Below are 23,997 nucleotides of genomic sequence, written 5' to 3'. Positions count from 1 at the left end.
GCAACTTGCAAGGTGTGTGGAGACTGAATTATCTTCCCCCCCTCCAGAGTTTTACTGACAGGTAAAGTTGAAACATGGAGAAATGTCAGGAAGATGCTGATGGCCGCAGCATCCATTTCCAATGGTAAAACAGGCTCCTGTGTGTCAATCTCATCCTTCTCACAGATAAAACATTATTTTCAAGACTTTTTATGTTTATTTTTTTGTTCTAGTAAGGGTAAGAAATATCAGTGGAGAGGTCATAAATAAATATGGGTAGCTTCTGTGAACTTCCTTTGGAGTAAAATATTACTTGTTAATCTGTGCACATCTGTATCTCAGGGGCCGACTTTTGGTTAAGTTTGTCTCAACCTGGATGCCAAGTTATCATATTGCTATTGACCAAGTCAACAATGATGCTATTAGTTGAATAATAGGGTTTAGTTTATGTAATCCCATTTTTCCATACTCAATAATTTTCATTAATTCTTTTTCTGTCTATTTTTTCCCCATGTTTTTGCCTTTTTTTGCTAATGTGATGTATAAGGTTTTGCTTCAAACTTCTTTCTGAAAAGTCCACAAGAAGTAACACCCAACTCACTTTCCTGATATGCTGTAGGGAAGCTGCTATGAAGATAACCATGCCTAAAAGCTTCTTGCAAATAACCAAGTATAATAGGAATAAAAAAAGCCGTGTGATATTTTTCTGGACATATCTTTATGATAGAAAAGAAAAGGAAAGGAAAGTTGCTTCTTCTTTCTTCATTTTGCCCAGTGAACAACTCCAAATTTAAGTAATTTTGTATACTAACCTCTATTAAATTCTGTTTGATCCACTGGGGCTATGTGGTTTGGGTTCCTTTTGGACATACTTTTGCATACTTTCTCATAAGCCACAATAGCAAAACAGTAACCGTGAGTTTAAAAATATCCTGCTTGATAATATTTTGTGTGTGTGAGAGTCATCATGGTGTATCTTTGAGCTCATAGGGGTTTAGTAAAGGAAGTTCATGTAAATATAGCTCCTCCTTGCTTGTAACAATAGAATGCTTAAACATGGCATTGTTATTGACTTCATTTTATATAGCAACAGGGTCTTTTCTCATTAAAAAAAAAAACAAAACAAAAAAAAAAAACAGTGTCCCCCATGGAAGGAGGAAAAAAAGAAAGAAAAGGAAAAAAAAAAAGAAAAGAAAAGAGGGGAAAAAAAAAAGGAAAAAAATAAAAAAGGAAGCATTTTGAATGAATCAGAAGACAAGGGCAATAGAAAGAGGCATAAAAGGATAAGGACTGTACTTGGTAGAGCCTGCTGTCAGACGCATCTTCTCACAGACACTGAAACTGTGTTAAGTTGTTCAAGGACTTTCACAGATGGTCCCAGCTAGAGACTGAAATCTTGAAAAGAGAACATTGCCAAGACAGAGAAAAGTCTTTATGGTTCCTATCTCTTTGGAAATATTTGGACTTTCGTGATTTTTAAATTATTTCCTAGTTCCAAAACCAGAGCTTAGGAGGAGAGAATTTCAAATCTTCTTTCTGTTTCATTGAAGGACAAATTGGAATCAAGACTTTTACTCTTCCATAATACTGCCTTATTAATTTTAGTATGCAGAGTATTAGTGTGTTTCTTTGTCTCTCCTGCAGGAACTGCCTTACTTAAATATTCATTCAGCCAGAGAAAATTACTTTGCCTATTTTTAGGGCACTTATGTGAGAGGTGAAACCCTGGACTCTTTTTTATATTCATTTAATAATAAAATAGTTTATGCAATACAGAGCTCACATAGAATACCTCATAGCCCATTAGCACTCAGCAGTAAGGTGGCAGACCTTGATTTCTGTTGTGAACCAAGTAAGTAGATAAACATGAACTTAGGTCTCCTTTTTGTAAGTTAACTGTCCTGTCTTCTTCTGTGGAAGTGTGTTGATTCACAATTCCCTCCTGCCCTGCAGAGATTTTTAAAGCCTGCTGCTTATTGCCAATTAAAATTCTGCGATACAAGTGTTTAACTCATATTTGTTTTAAATGAGAAATTTGGAAAGATGTCACTTACATGCTAAGACAAAATGGATTATAAATTTTATTATTAGTCAAGGACCAAATGGGGAAAAATCAAGCTTTTGCATAGTCTATTTCTCCAATCAAAGAAGAGTCATCTTGCAAATCAAAGTAATTTTTGCATAAGGAGACTAAAGTGGGCCATATGGAATCAAGCAGTACCACAACATAGCGCTCAACTGCTATTTCAGCTGGATTTATAAGCTGTCCTACATCTTGATGTTAAGGATCAGAATTTGATTACTGTACTTGATTAAGTAATATACAAATATTTTAGGTAATTTGTGGCAGGGCAAGTGTATGTGATCATGAGTCCAAAAGAGGTTACAAAAAAGGTTCTTGGCAAAACCTAATGCAAATGTAAATTAATTTAAATCTTATATAGGAAGTCTGAAAACAATACTATATTCCACAAAAAAAGTTGTATATTCCAGTAGTGTTACAGTTAGTATACAATATTTAATTAATGTTGAAAAGTTTTGTTTTAATTGTTTAGATAAATATTGTAGTGCTTTTTAGCTAAGAGATTAAAAATAAAGACTTTTTTTTTCCTAAGCAGAAGCCCATGAAGGAAATCCTCTAAAAGTAAAAGTAACTCTTTTTGAAGTAATGAAATGTTCCCACTGAAAAGTTTATTTATTGAAAGTAACATTAAAATCTGTCAGTTTTACAAAATATGTTCTTTTGTCAGGATAAAATCATCACACATGTCCAGTTCTGTTTTAATGCTAGTTCAAAATAATTGTATGTTTATATCCCTTCTCATATCAGACACATTTGTTAGCATTTTACAATTAAGGGGAGCCCTACTATATGCTGAATTGAAGTCTGCATAGCCTGCTTGAGCACCTGAGCCATCTGAGAAATTAGTTTAAGCTGGGATGCTGAACAGTCTTTCCCAGCAATGTGGCAGCAGGGCTGCTCCATGCAGGGAGGGAGGCAGAAGCAAGGTGGGCTGTGTCCACACTGACAAGTGTTCATGCTTTGCTGCTGGTTCAGTCAGAGCCATCAGGTACCACCTACTCATCCTCAGTTGTTGCCTGTAGGGCAAGCACCCAAAACTCCTTTCTGCCTGTTCTCCACATACAGTTTAAACTGTTTTAACCTGTTTTCTCAAAACAGGAAAAGGGAATCTTGATGGGAAAAAATGTAAGGAAAAACTAATAAGAAATATAAATAAATTATGTAAAAACCTCTTTGAGGCAAAAGAGGCCACAGTGGAACAGAGAGGCCACAGGGCATGAAGGTAGCCAGAGATGTTCTTAATATGATACTAGAGAGGACTGGGATTACATACAGCCCCTATGAAGTTATATGAGGGGTGGCGTGAGGATGACATAGCATATCTTGTATGGGAAGAGTGAAGTCTGAGTGGGACAAAACCAAAAAGGAGCAGTAGCTGCAGTGCTCATTTTGTCTGTAGAGTAATAATGGGAATTATTTTTACTGAGAGAAGGAAAGATGGCATACTGAAATTCACTGTCTGAAAGACTTTAAGTGTAGGGCCTAAGGCCAATCTGTTTTTTTCTACCCTCCCCTCAGTGTATCCAGCACAGGTGCTTTGAGTTCCAAGGGCCAGTTGGACAGGGTAACTAGCAGGCCAGGCACCTAATTTAAGTAGATCTTTGAATGCCTTTGTGGAAGGTGAATCAGTGAGAAAGATGGTACTTATGTTTGTTTGGTTTCAAATAAATTGCTGGTAATAGCAAAGAAGTTCTAAGTTACAGGAAAAGAGCCATAAGGTGGGTCTGAGAAATCAAAAGAATTACTGATGATACTAATGAAGTAGGTTGGATCCTAAAGAATAAACATTTTGGAAAAAAAAACAAAAAACTGGGGTGTTGATAAAACATTCAAAAGTTAGGATGAAAGAGGGAAAAACTATCTGTGTAAGTAGAGGGCAAGTTTTTTTTTTTTTCCTGATATTTTACTTTTCAGCTGCTACGTATCTCTGTGTGTATATATATCTACATATTTGTGTCTTTCTAGTTTATAAGCATATTATAAGACAGAACTTGTGTGTCAGTCTGCTTCCTTCCGTATCAGTATTTTGAGGTGTATGTATCTGAAATGTCACAAGTATGTGGCCATATGCTTGTTCCCTAATATTAATGGCAAAAAACAGAAGTGTTTATAGATTTGAATGTATTTTGTGGATAGATTAATGGTTCCAAATAACCTGGAGCTCTACAGGAAGAATGGGTGCTTCTATAGCTTTTCAGGGTGGTTATTTTTTTAATTATTATTATTATTATATATATACTTTTTTCTCTTCAAGGCTTTTCTAGGCCTCTTGAAAGGTGAAGCTTTAGCTAAAGTAGAGGCGTTTAGAAAATAAAGAGAAAGGCAGCAAACAGAACTTTCTAGAAAATTTCTTTCCTTTAGCAAAGAGCTGATGCACAACTCTTCTTTACACTTACCTTTTATGATGGTTGCTTGCTAACAGGGTCTTTATTCCTGGGAAGTTTAATTGGAAAATGGAACTATGTCATCTTTTGGTGGTTTGCACATGTATGAGAAGAATTTTTTGATAAATAAATTCTTTTTGAATCACTTCAGTTGAATGAGGTGTGCAGATACACATTTGGGATCTGCAAAAATTTGAGAGTTGGCATTGAAGTATCTAGAACTTAAGAAGTGATATATTTGAGCGTAAAATAGTTGAATAGTCAAAATGGTTCTCTTGCAATGTTTTGGTAATATAGATTTTTCTGAGCTAATAATAATTCAGCTTAACAACGTAGTAATACATAAATATACTGAACAGTATAAATGGCAGACAATTATTCCTCTATTCCAACACTTACTAGAATTGGAATGTTATGTGTTTTTTTTTTTGTTTTGTTTTTTTGTTTTTGCTACCTGCTTTCTTAAATAAAATTGCCTGTTGCTCTGCTTAATCTGAAGGTTTTCTAGGTGACTTATTGTGCTGGGGACTACCACCAAAGGAGACAGAAAAACTATTGAGTCACTTTTTAGAGGATTAGTTCTGCTTTGCTTCCGTAAGGAATTAGACTTTTGACCTTGGCTGAATTTGGTAGTGTTTGATATATGTTTAAGACATTTGCATAAAATGTAACTATATAATTTCATTTAATCCAACATATAACATCAGTATTGTTCCCATCTTTCATCTTTGCAGTGTGTTACTGGACTTATGATGAAATTTCAAGTAAAGGACAGAAATGCCATACTTCTTGCAGTACTGCCTGGATTCAAGGTAAGTCTGTTTCTGTTACTGCTTGGAAAGGCATCATTGGCTGTATCTAATGAACTGTAAACCTACATTTTCATATTACTGACTTAAAGAAAGACAGAAAAGCTTAAGCCTGGCCTTTGAATGATGAAAACAAAGCTTGCAAACTCAGGTGCTTAGATTGATGTAATAACTGTAACACTCAAATAGTTTTTTGCGGTGCAGAGAGTGTCTGTGGAAAGATGCATGTTCTAAATTGTCTGAAAGAAGAGTATGTTTAGAATTAAACCAGTGAATTAATGACATATTGACTCTGATATTTTTTCCACTCTTTAATATGTACAGACTTACTAACTTTCAGTATTCAACTCAAAGTTAAAATTGTGACATTATTTACAGCTGGAGGGATGTTAATATTCCCCAAAGAGTTTTGAAAGTACACTTTGCACTGTGTTGATGACACTTAACATGGATTTAAAAGAAATACATTCTTCCTAATCTCCTCAGGAGGGACTATATATCTTTCTCTATTCTTGAATAAAACTTTTTGCATGTTAGTTTGATTAAAATAGGAAGGTTAATTAAGGTAAAGTAGTGACTTTCAAAACGATTTCAATTAAAGATAAACAAAGATCACAATTTATTTTAATACTTTGATTGTCAGTGGTTATCACTGCATTTTTTTTATGACAGTCAATTATTGGTAGCAATCTTCCCTTGATGCTGAAGATGGTGTATAAAGTCCCTTGAGTATTTAAAACCAGAGAGCGCTCCAGCACATAGCGGTGCCATGGAAACCAATATTTACTCTGATACAGAGAGATTAACCTGACATCTGGATTTGTCAGTATCTTCTCACTTGACATAAGGGAACATGCACTCATCATAGCATGACACTACAGTAAAAAAAAGGGGGGGGGGGGAAGGGGAGGAATTTTGCATCATTAAATAGAAGCAGTGAAGAGCTGTTGCTAAACTTGCATGTACGTGATATTTAGTAGGACAGTATTTAGTACAGCTGTGGCTACGTGTTGTTGCTAGATGAATCCTTACAGTCAATATCTGAAGAGCATGCTTCTTCAGAGACCGACAATTGAATCCTCTTCTGTGTTTCTATCTTCTAAAAACGCTGTGGGGAGCCCCTAGTTCTTGGTGAGATGGCTGGGAGAGGTGGTGGTCTCATCACCATGCACGCACATGAGGAAAGATATGCTAACACATTAAGACTATTTTGTTTGAATGGTTTACCCTTATGGCTAACCAATTGCTGTTCTGAGTAATGTATTTCTATGAATATGGAAAGCACAGCTAAAGATGAGATTTAAGTAGTCATAATTTCATGGAGGGAAAGAAGAACTTAAGTACATCCCTTGGGAGAGTCTTCATATGGATTATTGTTTTTATTGGTTTTTGAATATGGCTGTAGCTGGTGTAAATAGTACTCAGAAAAGGCATAGGTACACTCAAATACTTACTTAAAAGAACAGGAATAAAATTTCCTTTTGCATTGCATGTGATGATAGCAAAACTCAAATTTTGAAAGCTGCACCTCTTTTTTTTTTTTTTTTTTTTTAAGTACTCACGGGAAAGTTACTCTGACAGAACAGGTCAAATACCTATTTTTGCATTGTTGCCTAGCTTATTGTAGATTTGCTGCAATAAATTGAGCATGCGGGTGGTAGTAAATATTAAAAAAAAATAGTGGTAGCTACATCTTTTTTTATTCAGAACAGAAGAAAACTACAACTTTTTATATTTGTATGTTTCTTTTTCATTAATAATATGTATCTGATTAGTTTAAGACAGTGACTGAAGGAAAAGTAGGTCAATGGTTGATAATAGTTCTTTATTTGATAATAGAATGAATACTTGAATGAATACCCAAACAATTTGGCATATCACAAAAGAGAAGGTAGTTAATTGTTCCTTGTATGTCCAGTGTAGGTTACAGACAATGAAGACAGATTGTAGGCTGAATTGCTCTCAGCACCAGGTGCAGGTTAGGTAAAATGAGAAGTCGGGGGGGGGGGGTAGGTTTTTTTTGCCCTTTTTTTTTTTTTTAGATGTGCACAGCATTACATGGAGAAAGGCTTAAAACCTTACTTTAAGTGCTGATGTCTTTGCTATGGAATATTCTGGCAATTAGACCACTTCTTATCAGAATGAGGAACAACACCCTGGTAGCTGCTTTCTTATAGTTAGTGATGTCCTAGCTCTTCTCATTTAAAACTTAGGGTAGCGGAAGTGCAATATGGAATTTAAGACATATTGACCTTGACCAGTACCATAAAGCATAGTCTCTCATTTGTCTGCCTGTATAAGGAAAAAGTTCTGGTATGAACACTGAATTCTAATGCTTTCTAAAACTTTAAGCAAGGTAGATTCACTTCATATAGTAATTTACAACATTTGTTGTTGTGTTATAAAATACCTACTGAATTCATCTTCTTAGGTTATGATTTATGTGGAGGGTCTTCTGAAATCAGACACTAAATCAACGAGTGTCACTCAAATGATGGTCTCTTTTGTTAAAAACTTATGGCAGGTTTCCCAGATGACTGACATTTCAGAGATTCATGGCTTTGGGTGTTCTTAGAAGAACTTCAGGCATGAAATGAAATTTCATTTCTTGATTTTTGTTGTTGTATATAAAAGTGTATAATAAGTGTATGTTTTTAAATTTCAGAGCTTTCAGAGCTTTCATGTTTTTGAAGTGTGTGTGTATGACATGGGGGAAAAAAATCGAATCTCTATCTTCTATTAGCAGTGTGAAAATTAAGTGGCTTGATTTCAATGTGCATAAAATATCTACAGGCTTACTATATATCCATGTTCAAAACTGACTAAAGGTAAGTAATAGCTTTTTTTTTTTTTTTTTGACATAATAGGAAAGTAGGGATGCAATAGCAATGTTCCTGGAAGTCATCACTTTCACAGTGCATGTCTTTATCAAAGTTTCCTGTATTTAAAAGAGAATGAAAAAAGGGAGGGTAAGTGGCAGGAACTGTTGGGTAAATCATGACACCCTAAGTTTAAGATAGTCAGACTGAATTGCTTCTTTTAATTTAGCTGTTCACAAATTCTTTAAAACAGACCCTAGCTTTCTCTAAAACAATGCTTCATAACTAAAAAGATAATTATAAATCCTCTGTAAATGTCTTCCCAGCTTTGATAATTTTAAGCTTCTCAGCAAGAATTTACATATATTACCTAAATGACAATAAGAGTTGCAATAAATTAAAATTATATTTGCTGTCTGACTTCATGATCTTAGAGGTAAAAGATAAGTAGCATAGAACTTCATACAAATGCATCAGTTTGAACATCCATGGGCTTTCTTTCAGTTTCTTATGCATTGTATGAAGCGCAGTAGCTTTCAAGTACTCTGTTCCTTGAACTCATTAACTCCTCCATGTGATTAATTACGTATTTATCAAAATGACTACCCACCTGCTGTCTTTTGACATTGCTAAATGCATAGGTAGAGTTGTCTTTTTTTAATGTCTCTCTGTATATCCTCTGAAACATAGGGAGAAAAAAAAATCACAAGCTCTTAAATTTAGTGAGTCAGTGACAGCTGTTCTTGCTAAAATAGTGTTTTTGCAGCTCCCATGTGTGCAGTCTGGGATTAGGTGCAGGTCTCAAGGCTTCAGGGTTATTGAGATAGAACTCTAAGGAATAGAGAGCATAACAAAGCAAGTGTCAGGAAGACAACTCAACAAAATGGTTAATGAAAACCTTTTTCACAGAAGGCTAACAATTGAAACACCTTGAATGCGATAGCACTAAGAAAAATGCCTTGGAGTAGAGTCTGTTGGCTTTGTTTTCCTCAGTCTGCTCAGTCACAAACTCTACACCATTTTCCAGAAGTGTGTTTGTAAGGATTGACTTGCTGTGCAGTCCTCAGTGATAGGTTCTTGCCTTGCAAATGAATGGAAGAACCGATTTCAATGTCTCCTATAAAATGTATGATACTATGCCATGCCAAGTCATCACTCTTTTGGAAGTATTTTCTTATGTGAGAAAGGTATTTTTTGAGTAAATTAGATATATGTGAATTTCTCAGTGATGTAACAAGCCACCTGTTCTGAGAAACAGAAAGAGAAAACAGCAAATGTTTTCATGTGAGGGTACGTTAGCTGTTTATGTTTCTTGGTCTGTCTCTAGACTGACTTGCTAATGTTGAATATGGAGGTTTTGCCCAAAATCAGGTCGAGAGTGCAAATTCAGTCAATGAGTTCCCAGCAATACACATCCTTGCTTTTAGGAGAAGAGCATAAAATCATCATTTCCAAGCATCAGCATAAATTTGTCCTTTACCTGTTTTGTCTACCAATCTAATTTTTTTTCCCCAAGTTATACTTCGCTAGCTTTGAGGGGTGGGGGGGGGGGGGGAGGGGGGGAGGTTCAAGGTTGTGTGCAAGTGACATTAATGCAGATCACTTGCAAGTATTTGGGACTCGGAATGCTTGTACCCTAATTTGATTTGAGAACACTTGAGAAATATTTTGAAGCTTATCTGACCATTTGCAATAAACTGCATTGTATGAATTTCTAATCAGTGGTTATTCTTGTTTTTAATACTGAAACATTGAAATAATATTATCATTGAATGAGAATATATTAGAAAATCATGGACACTTAAAATGTGGCCGAATCTGGTTCATGAATTGTTTGCTAAGCTTCAATCACCATTTCATTTCTCTTTGCCCCTTATTAATTCTTAATATCAGCATTTTTCCTAGCATACTGGTTTTGCCCTTAGAATAAATCAGGTAAAGTTCTCAATCAAGACAAAAGGAAGGTATTTGTGGCTACAAAGGTTTCTTGGCATGTTCCCCATGTAATTAGAACTGTTACTATCTTTCTTCTTAGTGACATAACTCTGTGGCAACCCTTTAAGTCAATTGATTAATTGTTGGCCAAAGGGAATAACATTCTGGCCGACAAAGCTTTTTCTATATGTGCTGCCTACGTGAGTGTGTGCTTATAGATGTCTTTTTGCTCAAGAAAGATTTTTGATGAACAATGAGAGAAAGTGTGAATGATGGTCCATGGTCTGTCAAAAACAGTTGATCAGGGTTCTGATTTCGTTACTTCAGAGGCAGCAAGATAGAAGAAGGACAAATACAATGTGTAGTATCCTATCCTGTCATAGAAAAAAGAAGTTCTGCCTAGCTATTTAGTTCTTTCAGACCACATCTCTGCAAAATGCTGAAATACTGAGCATTCTGAGTCACAATATACTACTAATATATTAATAATGTGATACTGCTGGAATAGGTCTGGAGTAAGTGGGCTAAAATGCTCATATTAGCAGTGGGAGAGGCAAATTTAAATTACAGGGGAAGAAGAGGAGTGGGTTTTGGATGTTTAAGGATGCTTTTTTAAACTGTAAGCTGCACATTTTTCAGTCAAATAAGCTAAACCATCTTCAGATATTTAGTTACAGGAAAAATAGCTTTAAAAAGAATTTAGTTAGATTTTTGCAACAGGTACTTTAACAAAAAAATAAACCACTTGATATGACCTCATTTGTTTTGGAAACTGGACGAATTCTTTTGGCAACAGAGTACATTAGAATAGTATTACTAGTTCATGTAATTCAGCCCAAAGTAGCAAGTTAGTGATAAGAATTGGCAGCACTGAGTTCTGGGTGTCAGCAGACTGATAATTCAGCATGATCTAGAAACACAAGAGGAAGGAAAAACAAAAACAAAAACAAAACTTTATTTCTTAGCTGAAGAGGATTCTATTTTAAATTGAAAACATGTTTTTACTTTCTGGACTTGGTCACCTAAGCTTTTTTAGGTAATTTCCCATGCTTGATTTAGCTGAGGACATAACTAGTTTGTGAAGTTGTCTTTTGTGATACTAATAACTGAAAATAACTTGCTTAGGCTCTCCAGATATATTGGAAGTATTTGGTAATCTGTGCAGGTTTGAAAGTTGACAGAGGACAATTTCTGTTCATGTGAGATTTATAGCATAGGACTATATGTGCTGTAATATCATTGTCGAGGGGAAGAAAAATGGTCCTATATTACTGATGTAGACATCTTGTGTTACATATCCAAGTATTGTACAGGTAATCTATTTTTGAAGAACAGTAAACTTATTTTGAATTTTCCTTTTGGATGAGAGTTGCAATATAGCCACTTCTACACAGACACCATTCTTTAGCCGTGAGGTTTTGTTAGTCTAGGCAAAATTAAAAAAAAAAAAAAGATGGCTTTGAAATTTTTCTCTTTAAAGTATCATGCTCTGTGAAAAATGTCACGAAGACTTTAAGATGGAAGAGAGACGGTAACAACTTTTGATAGGTAAATAATTTAATAATCTTCATTAGCAAATCCATTCAAAATTCAAATTTCATGGCAAAACTCAGTGAATCAAATGCTTTTGACTTGCAGAGAGTCATTTCTCAGACCTTCAGGCTGTGACCCCTAAAATCAGCCTTTCTACTTAGTAACTTAATTCTTGCAAGTAGGTACGGAATTCAAGTCATCAAACAATTCTAAGCATAGTGACTGCTGCAATGAAAATGCTTTTTTACAAAGAATAGATACAGTTTGTTTTTAGGATAAAAGCCTTTAAAAAGACATAGCTGGATATACGATATTGTGTTTACCTACAAATGCAGCATAAGTACAGTAAGTATGTCCAATTTCTTAGCTCTGCTACTTTTCCACAGATAACATCTTTCTGGGTCGAAAGAGTGACCTTACTCCTGAGCTTTTCTTTCTTTTTTTTTTTCTATTTAACGGTTTCCTAAAATTGGTTCAAATTAGGGCGTTTTAAATTGACAGTCTCACTACTTCTCCCTGTTCCTTTCCATTCTTGTTTCAGAGTTGTCTGAGATTTGTCTAGAGAAATTCTATTATGGAATCTATAATAACAACCACTACATGAAACTCAGTTATGGTGCTTATTGCAATGAAGCAGTCCCTTTAAATATGTGTTCATATATGATGTCCATCATGTTTCATCATTTTTTAAAACCTCCATGATTTTTGCATCTGCTACAGGATAAGGCCAGGTAGTTTATAAGTTGTAAGGACCAACTCTGCAAGTGTAGAGAATCTTGTGACTTAGATTTTGTTTTACAGGAGTCTATAATGCAGTCCCTGAAGTTTCATATTTCTTGGGTATTGTGATATGTATTTCTTGAGAGCTCCCTGCTGATGATCAGGTTTTATACTCCAAAAATGTTTCAGACAAATACTACTTACATTCCCATTTGATTTGAATATATCAGGTTAGTCTTGAAGGGAAGTAGAAATGTGGAAAGGGAAAGCATCTCTGATTACAGTGATTGTGTCATGATCAGCCTTCTTTGGTAATGAAGTCAATAGGTGCAGTGGAACTTAAACGTCAGGTATTTCTAAATGAGCTCATTTGTGTATTGGGCTCAGTAGATTAGGCTATTAAGCAACTTCTCTTGGTCTAATCTACTTTTTGCTTAGAGGTAGCATTGATACTGCAGTTTTGCAGAGCAGACAAGGTAGAGAATCAAGTTTCTTTTAAAAGAAATTAGTCAATGTCATAAATAGAGCATTAAACAAGAAGAATTCCTTGGCGTAACTTGCCTAGTTTATTCACCTTTGTACAAATTGATGGCTATAGAATATTCTCCTAGAAGCTTTCCAGTTGCAGGTTACTTAAAAAAAAAAAAAAAAAAAGAAGAAGAAAAAAGCATACACAACAACTTAGTCTGGCACCTGAAACTCTTTCATGAACTGCAATTTGTGCAAACTTGTAGGTCCCTATTTTAAAATACTTACGTAACTTAACTTTAACATTGGGTTAATCTCGTATGGCAGACTACTACTTTGGTAGTCCTTTGGTAGGGCTGCTCAAATTATACACATGTATATACTTAAATACACTTGCACAAAGCAGTAAAGTGCAGTATTGATTCACAGTGGATCTAACTAACTGGATCTTAGCAGCATAGTCATTATTAACAGTGGAAGAACAAATCTGTGAAACCTGGCAAATGCAGTATTATTTATGAAATATCTCATTTGTGTAAATTCTTGTTAACTATGACCGATGAATCTAAAAAGGAAAATGAAGTCTGAAAGATGAAGGATTTTTGGTTCCATTGGAATAATAAATTAAATGACTTCTTAAGTGTTTACCTTGCACACACTTAAGCAAAAATGATGAATAATTCACAGAGGGTGGTGACAACTTTAGTGTTCTATAAATGGCTATAAAACATTGTCTTCAGTAAAGCCTGCCTATTGTGTGAAGGTCATCTCAGATGTATTTAAATGCTCTTGATGTTTTTACGGGAAACACTTATATTAGCAAAATATAGTTTTTAAATTATTGATCTTACAGGTTGGAAAATATTAATAAATGTCAATATGAATTGCAATGTGATTCCCAATATGGATTTTTAAAGGGAAAGTGCAAATATTTTTTCTATTAAAGCTGAATGAAGTTAGCCTTCTCACCTGCTCAATACTTAGCTGAGACAAATTCATTTCCTCCAAACACATGACATTTACCTGGTCATAGTGAACTCTGAATTCTACTGCTAGTTTTGAGGATTTTTGCCTTGAAAGACTGGGATGAAATGCCTTCTGAAAAGTTATTTTAAATTAACTTATGAAGTGGCTAAACTTGAACTCTAGAACCCTAGGACTTCAAGATATTCCTAATATGCCAGGTGGGAGAGTACTGCCTAGAGTACTGTATGAGAAATGAATGTTGTTGCTGTACCATCAATTCTAAGTAATGCTGCTACTGTATCATAGTATATATTTCTTAGAATTTCTGTAGCCTGGTGGCTCTGAATGAACTATTGCAATTCAGATCATATACTAAAGTGCATATTTTTTTTGTAAATACTTCCTTGTAATTATTGCATGTAAGTTGTTTAGACTGAGCTTGTGAAGCAGTGTAAAAAGCATTACTGAATGTTTCAATATGCAAAATGTCAGCCTCAAAGCTGACCAAGGCTCCATCATGCTTGATCATTGGAAATTTTCTGAAAAATTGTGGGGCAAAGCTGTAACTTCTGAAGACTGCTATGGCTTCGTAAAAGAAAGGATTTGAAATGTAATAGAGCCAGAATTTCCAGAATGGTGGGCACAGCGCCTTTGAAAAGGGTAGGTGGGTGGTGGGAGAGGACGAAAAAAAAGGTATGCGTGCTCTTTAAGGATTTGATATATCATCCAGTACTGCATATAAAATGAAAGTACAGAAAAGCTTTAGGAAAGGGGTCCAGAAATGTGGGTAATAACCAGGAAAGTACTTTCACGTGGACTCTGAAGAGTACTCTGTAAAACTGAAGACATGGAATTTTGTTTTTCTAGACAGTTCATCACGTTTTGTGCCTTGCAAAGTCTTAGATGGCTCTGTGCTTGATTGTGTTTCTGATCAGAAACATGAAACCAGATTTCCTCATGATATAAATAATGCTATGGGCCGGCTTTCAACAATATTGTGATTCACTAATCTGGTTTTCCTTTTAAGATAAGGATCAGGGCTTTGTTTCTTACTCTGAGAAAAGGTTTACAACAGATCAGAGGCAGGAGTCATATATTTTGGCTATATTAAACAAATGAGATATTGAAGTATTTGAATATGGTAGTAATTTAAATACAAGTAACTGAAAAATGTCTGCTCTGAAGGGTTCACTCAAACAACGTATGATTAGAAATACAAGTATCTGCTTGACTAGCAGTGGAGAAATTCTGTGCTTATAGCCCATTAAAATACATATTGTGTATTTCTTACACTCAGACACTTCCTTTTCTTGTTGAGTGTGTTATGGATTATGCTGTTGTGATCATTTATCAATTCTCAATAAAAGGGATTAATCCACATCATAGTATGAAGTGAGGGAACAGTGAGAATGGTGAGGTTCTTCCAAGAAAATGGAAAGAGGAAACAATTTTGTTTTCTTACCCTTGAAAAAGAAAAAGTTATGTTCTGAGCAATTTGTCACTGAAAAACAATACTTGTGCACAACCTTTAATAAAAGGCACTATGCTCTTTTTGACAGAGGTAGACTGTGTTGCTCTTAGCCTAAGTCCCCTTTATTACTGATTTCATGGCAAACCTTTTTTGAAGACTTTGCAATGTCCCTTATTTGTGAAAGCGTTCATTTGAATATAGTGATTATTTAGTTAAAATTAAAAATCACACGGAGCCAAGAAAATTAAAGTGAAATGCTCCTAATATTTAGTTTTCTTATACTGGTTTGCAGAGATTTTTATTTAATAATTCATTCATTGGAGAGTAATTTGACTTTATTAAAGGACAGAACTCCTGAAGAAAGGGGAACGGTGGCATAGTGTAATATGAATTACATAGTTATTCTGAATATTGCTTTAAAAACAAAATAAAACACTAAGCACCTATGGACTGAAACAATAAGTGCTGGATAAGAAAACAGTGTGTATAGAACCTTGAGTTTTATTTAGACATATTCGGGGCTATAAGTGCCTTTTGCTTCTTATTTAAACATCTATTCTGCATATGTATGAAAAAAATCTGAACTCTGGCTTCAGAAATATATAAGTCATGAACCCGACTCATGAAGTCTTGCTTCTTGGATGGAAAGAGGTGAGGAAGAAAAAGTTAAGCTTTAGTCTGTCTTAAATTTTTATCTGTAGTTCCAGTAAGTACTGCAAATTCTTATGTAACTTATGCAAATGTGGTATTCTGGATCTCCTACCCGTAACTAGGAAACTACTTGGAATAATTTCTTGTTGATATTTAGCTTGGGCAAGATCTTTCCGTGGATAAGAGTGATAGTCCACAAGAACTCCTAGTGACTGGCAAATGCCAGACAAACATACAAGTATTTCCAGCGTCTCAAATGTGCACCTATCAGTGGCAAGTGAGAAACTCTCTCTAACCCAGTTCCTGTAATTCTTGACATGTCACTTCTGGAGTGTCACTTCAACTTAGTTATAGTTCCTTGTCAAAGTCAGGCCATTGTGAGTTTACTTCAATTGCCATAACCTGGAGCATGGTACCTGGTTGCTTGTGTTTTCCTTTGATTTACTAACAATTATTCCGTGCTAAAACATGGCATTATGGGAGATTTATTACCTTGCTGCTATGTTACTGAAATGGGTACTTTAGTAGCTATTTTTTGTTTTTATCTTGTTTCTTAAATAGTGAAGGGAAAAAAAAAAAAAGCTTGTTTTCTGAGATCCTTCAAAATTATATTAGATATGAGTACTCATTTATCAATGTTCTGATTTCCTACTGTATTTTAAATCTAATTATAGTATTTTGTTTTGAATTGAGATGCTCTTACACAGAAAACCTTTGCTCTTTCCCATAAATGCTGTGCATTTTAGCTATGTTGTAGCTTTCTTTTTTTATATAGAACACCACTCCACCACTTCTGTTTCAACTTTTTACTTTTACAAGCATTAAAGATGTGCACACTGCACTTAGTTACAATTGAAATTTCTTTAGATATAAAGCATGATCAGTCTGCAACATTTAAAAAGTGAGTGTAGAACAGAAAATAAAGGAAGACTGTCAGCAAATGTATTATGTCCTGTGAATGAGCTGCAGCTGTTTGTTTTTCAGTCTTTATGGATGGATACTTTGTCCTATCAAAACTTGATTATATTTAATTTACATTAATAATAGGATTTATTAAATTTCAGTAAACTCTTGGAATATAAGCTGTAGAATGGCATTCAAGATCAATTCCTCACTAAGCATAATTGGATTTCTCAAGTTGAATGTACCTTCTTCGAAGTCCAAACTTCCTAATCTTAGGTTCTACCTAAAGATTTGCAGCAGAGAAACTGATGGGATTTTTATGTTCCAGGGTACACAGATCAGTTTTTTTCACTATGATACTAAGCTGGTGTTACAAAAAGAAATTTATAATTTGATGATGTATTAGTTCCTTCTGACTAATCTACTTCTTCCTGCATGATTGAAAATGGTTGTTGGCAATTCTTCCTGTTCTAGTCAATATTTTTACCAATCACTGACTGGAGCAACCCAGAAGTTTTGCTTATGTTATTCTAATGCAGGAGAAGCTTTATAAGAGGCTACTTTAAAGGATTTCTGTTAGAGGATGTTAAACTATAAAGTGTAAGAGTTCTGATTTAGTCCTAATTACCATGTACTGCTATTGGGACATATATGGATCTTTTCTCTTACCTTACCCTCTGGCTTTGTTTTGTGTATCCATCTGCTGAAGTAGGATGGTACACTGAATAAGCTAAGTTCTTATTGGAGACTCTTGATATTTACTTGGTGAGAAATTGTGTGTAGCTTGCTTGTTTGTTTGTTTTTAAATAGATTCTATGATTCTAAATGGGACAGCACAGGAGCCTGCAAAAATGCAAGCAAATTATTTTCATTTTGCTCTGAAGTCATTTATTTGATGGAAAGAAGATTAAATGCTTCCACAATATCTTCATTCCTAAGTAGCTTCACAATTCAGAGAGCATAATAACATCTGTGTTTCATTTGGGAGTTATGTCCAATGATAATTTTCCTCCTGTTTCATATATGTCTTCATTGACAACTGTGCTGCATAGATTTCTGCAGGATGTTTGTATACCTTTTTCATCACCAAATCACTGGTGTAAGTAAAGATACAGTAATGCTTTCTTTGAAGCATTGTTTCTGACTAGAAAATGTTAAAATTTGATATCATATGTTGGCAGATGAATGTAAACTCTAGACCATCTGGAGTGCTTTCTTTTTGTAAGTTTTTTTTTCCAATAAAAGGATTTTAAGTTTTCAGCAATTTCAGACAAACTTACTTTGTCTTGTAGGAAATTCTTACATATGACAAATGCAATAACCAAAATTCTAACTTTATAATAAATGTTCTTGAGTTCTAAGCATTGTTGTGCTTTCTTCAGTTTGTTGCAGCTTTCAGATTTTCAAATTGTATATGAACGATGTAATCTAGGGAGAAGTTATTAAAAAATATATTTTTGTTTTAAAGCTCAATGGAAAATCTGAATGTATGGTTTGTGCATCAGATTTATTTCACTATGTGAATAAGTAGAATCCAGTGATTCTCTAAGAATATTTCAATGAGACTGAGACTGAATTACTGCAAGTTACTAAGTATCTGTAGAAGAATTCCTCAATTTTTCTCCATTCCAACTCTCACCGATGCAATTTGGTACTTTTCATGGTACCGTGGTACATGGGCTCTAATGTAAAAATAGACCTGAAAAGCATTAGTAAGCCTGAGAAGCTGGTACCACTGATTGGGACTATATTTCTGTATTGTGGACTTCATTCTAAGATGCATCTTAAAGTAATATAAAGAATACATCTGTTTTCCTGATAATTAGTGAATACTTGGTTTGTGTTATCTCTGCTTAAAAGTATATAATCTATACTTTTAACAAAATTTGTTGCAGCTTTTGTGGTAAGAGCAGGAAGCTAAAAGAACTTTCTCTTCAGGAAACCTGGAATACTATCTAAAAACAAAACAAAAAAAACCCCAACCAAACGAAAACAAACAAACAACAACAACAACAAAAAACCGCTATGGTTTAGATAACACCTGTAGTTTCATGAAGGCCACATGTTGCTACAGGAATTAGTACAAATACTGCACAACCTGTGAGCAAGATCCATGTTTAAGTCCACAAATAGAGATGGATGTACCTGGCAATTGCTAAAGCATACTAGAAATGCTATGCCTCAAATTCTTATTTGAAGGTGTATGTAGAATTTGTGCTCTAGAAATAATAGGCAGCTAAAACTTAAACGGCTGTTAATTAAATATAATTATACTCTGAGACTATAAGCCCTATAAGGACTGAAGTATAGCACAGAAAGTATATTAGGAGGGAGGGAAACATTTGTGTTGGTAGGGATTTGGAGAAGTACTCAGTTTTGCGCTTTCATATAATCCAAATACAAAACTCTTCACAGAATGAGTAATCTATTTTTTTAACCTTACTGGTATCTTGTGGATATTTTGTGCAGTAAGGAGATACTTCTACTCTGGTTTTATAGTGTGTATTACTAGAAGGCTCTGTTTTAATTTAGTTCTAGACCTTGATCTAGACTTACAATTTACTTTTCTAACCCTTGAATGTTCCATTCTTCTCTGCAGTCTGACTTTTATTGTACCTTTATTTGGAGGAATAATCATATATGAATTTACATGTCAATAAAATAGAAATTTTATTTATGAATTACATGATCTGTACTTTTTTTTTTTCTTTCTCCTTATATGTCCTGTGTTTTCTACCTCAATCTCTTTCTAGGGTAATAGAAGAAAGTGATGTTTGAGGTTACTTTGTTCTTATTTGGACTGTTAATAATGGTCACAAATTCAGATTTACCATGCTGTCAGCCTACACAGTGGGTAGTTCATGAATAAGGAGAAAGTTTGCAATTTTTTGTTTGCGTATTTCTTTCTTCTCTTTCTTCTGTATCTTGGGATCCTTTTCATCCATGTGTGACATCACGTCCCTCTTTGTGAAATCTGATTTATTTCCATAGTTGTTAGTTGCTTTGTGCATTGTGTTATATCCATGTCTCCAACAGCATGCGGGATTCAGTTTTTCACCACACTTTTTGAGCATTTTTTCTTAGTATTCTGTATAGAGAGTGTATTTGCATGTTGTCAGAAATACCTGTAGACTGTGGTGAATTCTCCTTCACAGTTAGTAGAATGATAATTTTGGGGAATTTATAATCAGTTTTCTCAATATTTTGACAGGAGAATCAGTGATCTGTTAAACCAAATAAGCATGCTGAGAGAAAATGTTGGTAATGGGTCTAAAAACGAGGGGGGGGGGGGGCAGCATTATTTTGTACTAATTTATATTCCAAAATGAAACTTGGATATTACCCAAGCATTTAAAATTATTTTTATTCCTTCACATATCTCTATACTGGCTGACACAATAACACGACATTTGTGGTCAGCCTCTTCTTTACCATCTGGATAACTCACTGTTGTTTACAGACCTTGCCACCTCTTTAGTTCACACATAAATGTGAAACCAAGTCTTAAACAAGATACGTTCCAATGCAGAGCCCTGAGGCAACTTCACCTCTCTGTTCTTATAAATTCTACCAATTTACTAGATACAGTTGTCAGACTTCATGGACCTTAATTTCTGAAATCCAGTGCTTTCAATGCAATATTTTCTACCTGATACCAAGGTAGTTTAAAGCAAGCCATTTCAGTACAGTTAGCAACTTCAGCAAATATCAGAAAAAGACAAGTAACACATGCCCAGAATCCTTCTTCTTGAGAGATTAGTAGCAACTATTTCTACCCATAATCTTCATTGGTACTAGTAATATAAATAGCTGCATTGTGTGTCTTTCATGAGATTAAAACACAACTAACACTTTCTGATAAGTTACAATTAAAGGAAATTGAAAGAAAAATTAATCAGTCAATTTCTTCCTACTTCCAGATGACTACAAAAAGGACACTCTATTGAAAAGACATTGGTTTCATCAACTTATTTGTTGTTGCTGAGAGTTTTCTTATCACAGTAAATCTTACAGAAATTGATCGCTATTTTTATAAGATCCCATCCTTCTGCAGTACCTTGTTGTCTTAAGATTTAGCATATTATTTAGCATTAATGTTTTTATGCACAGGTTTTCTTTTTTCCTGAAGTGTAATTACAAGCTGTCATTCAATTTATTTTTTTTACCTTAATGTAAAGCTTAAGTAAACACTTTTCAGAAGGCTTCCTCATAAGTTAAGATTTATCTAGCTGACTTCAATGAGTTAATTTAAAAAAAAAAAAACTATCTTAACTTCATATAGCACAATAAAGTGGTCTTAAATGGAAAGGCATTATTAAATTTCCTTATATTAATGATGTAGCTGTATTATTAATGGCCTAAATGGAATATGCATGTGCTATATATATAGTATAAAATGCACTTTTTTTATATGTTCTGTGCCCTTCATTAATAGTTGCCTTAATGGAAATGGTGTTTCCGTACAAATGCAGGACACTTCTCTGCATAGAATTGAGGCAACTTTTCTCTGTAGGCTTAATTTAAAATCTGATCCACTTAAATTTTACATTTTTAAAGTAACTCTTTGCACTTTTTTCCCCCAAACAACCCCTTGAGTTTGAGAAGCTTTATATGGTTTTCCTTTCTTTAGCCTGATCACATTCTGTACCCAAATTTAACTTAAATTAAAAGCAGGATTTTTTTTATCAGTCTTCATATATATATTTTTTAAAGTGTGGATAGATATCATGTGCCAAACTTGGTACAAAGTGTGTAACAAGGAGATTTGAATGGCTTTTTTTATAAAGAGGAAGATTTTGAAACACTCCTTCTCTTATTACATTGCTGTTTGCCAAAGTTTAATTTTAATTGAAATGAAACTTGTTTTGTTATATCAGAAGTTTCTTACACATTTTTTTCTTCATATTAAGTTATTAGGAGATATTACATTGAATCTTTACAGTTATCTGTTGTATTTTTAGGGAGTTCCAAGTCATCAGAATACCTAGTAGCTGCAAGCCTTACACTTACTACTTTTCCTTCACCCTTATTAATTGGATAAATCTTTGAGTTTCTGTTGTATTTCTAATTGCATAGAATGTTCTTTAGCGCACTCATTTGAAGGTTTCAACTGCAAAGTGTCGTTTAGTGAAAAGCAAAATAAGAAACAGCAGTGAAAAGCTGTAACAAAACGGACTGGGAATAGACCTTCTTTATAAGATACCTTCAATGTAGAGTGTATTTCAGCCATGCATATCTCAGAAAATACAGCTAAAATCAGACAATATGCAGTACTTTACAGTTAATTCAGTATGATCTGATCTCTCATTTCCACTGACTCACTAGTACCTTATTTAGAAGAGGACTGATTAAAAGTATTAGTTCATAATTAATCTGTGCTGATCTTGGAGTGTTTGGTTTGAGCACCAAAGGCAGTGGTTTGAGGCAGTACAATTCTGGCACTCTGGGTTCTATTTATGGGGTGTAACTATAGTACAAAGTAGGGGTAGATTGCTGTGTCGAAAGAAAAAATAAATATTTAAGAGGTTATTGTATTAATTTTGCTTTAACTTTTTAAAGTAACCGTTTGTGAGGATCATCTTGAAATTTCTATGTGGATTTAGAGAATGAAGCTGGCAAAGGGTAATCACTGTAACATTAACTCATTCAATGACTGTAAGAGGTTCCAAATTTTCCTCAAAGCAGCAGCTAAATATGATTTGCTGCAATCTTTGTAAAAAGAATGAATCAACACCTGTAAAAGCGTTTGAAAGAAGCCTTTTAGCTACACCAGAACTGTTAACAGTCTCTTGCAATGATTGTGACCCTGAAGTAAGTCCCCTAATTTGAAGAAATACTTTAAGCACTTTTTCTGTCAACTTAAAGTACTGATGAGTGTCCTGTATTCCTTAAAGTTTTTGGAGAAAAATAAATCATTTGATTGACTTAGAAAATATGGAAGTAAAATGCTACTTCCCAAATCTGACATGATTTTTTTTGACAAGGGTCATGTAATAATTTACATAAGAAGCAAGCTTTTAATGATTTTTCCTTTCTATGTAGTCCTTGCAAAGGGTTAGCTTAATACCTGATTTGCCCTTATGCTTTTTCCTCACGCTAAGGGTGTGAGGGATGATGGCTTCATTAGAAAGGTGATGATGATTTCATTAGAAGGGTTTGAATTTACAGTCTTAACTTAATCAGAATAAATCATGGATGCTGATGGTCTTTTCCAGTTTAAATTACTTTTGTAACTAGTGGAGCAAATATTCGTCGTGATCAATAAAAGAATAAAGCTACAAACACTTGTTAAGTTCTGCAAAGCACACTTAGTTGCTGCTTTGAGGAAAAATTGGAGCATCTTAACAGTTACAGCATTACCTGCTGTATTTTTGTAATGGTAATCATTACTTTTACAGAAGGAACCCTTACCTGTGTAAGAACCTGGGGCAGGAAAGAAAACCCAAATCCTTCCTGTGTCAGTGCATGTTAGTTATGTTTGCTCTGTGATGAAGACTTAAAATAATACTATATTTTGGTTTTATTGTAAAGATTTTTTTTACCACTCCTTTCATGCTTCTAAGCCAAGTTGTTGCACGTGCTGTGTGTATAAAATAACACAGTCCACCTAGAATATACTGATGTTCTGGTTTATTAGAAGAGTTATCTGTTTTTTTATTAGTTTAGATTAGAGAATTAGATTTGAGGACTGAACCTTTAGTGATGAGCTTTCTGAGTAAGTTTACACGCGCACAGTCAAAGTCAGTGGGATATACGGCAGTAGAAATTAAACTGGGAGGTAGTTTAGTTCTCTTCCTTTTCAGTGAATGTCACAATAAAATTTCTATATTGACCAATTAAGAACATTGGGATGTGCTGTAATGTTGTTTTACAGTATCTTATGCATATGCATGCACATGTGGATACGAGGGATGATTACTTTCTTATCTCAGCACTTGTATTTAAAACACTTTTCTGCATCAAATGGCTGCAGGAATATATACCATGAGAACTATGTATGTGTGAAAATAATTCATGTGGCTGTGCTAGTATTTCACTGCAGCTAACAATTATATCTGACTCCAGAAAATTATAAAATAAAAAAAATATATGTGCATCATTATCAATTTTGATCACAACCTTGCTTCTGCTACTGCGGCAGCTATTTCAGCCATTTAATATGAATGGCTAAGAGCACTGGGCACTAGCAAAACCTGTTCGAATTGTTCATTGTAATTCTGATGTGCCCTTCTAAAGGCTTATTACTGACTGTGCTTGAAGATGATGCCAGGAATTT

At 34.4% G+C, this 23,997-nt stretch overlaps 1 long non-coding RNA gene across 4 annotated transcripts in view; it reads left to right on the top strand.

Moving 5' to 3' along the window:
• Window positions 1–23,997, top strand: part of LOC125184113 (uncharacterized) — a 301,133-nt gene that overhangs the window by 109,388 nt on the left and 167,748 nt on the right. For all 4 annotated transcript variants that reach the window (XR_010831122.1, XR_010831123.1, XR_010831125.1 and 1 more), the window contains one exon: window positions 5,181–5,258. This is a non-coding gene — a long non-coding RNA (uncharacterized lncRNA). The remainder of the gene's footprint in view (window positions 1–5,180; window positions 5,259–23,997) is intronic.

This window comes from Anser cygnoides, chromosome 4 (assembly GCF_040182565.1).
Source record: "Anser cygnoides isolate HZ-2024a breed goose chromosome 4, Taihu_goose_T2T_genome, whole genome shotgun sequence".
In the NCBI taxonomy this organism is placed as follows: domain Eukaryota; kingdom Metazoa; phylum Chordata; class Aves; order Anseriformes; family Anatidae; genus Anser; species Anser cygnoides.
This window is presented reverse-complemented; position numbering and strand designations above follow the sequence as displayed.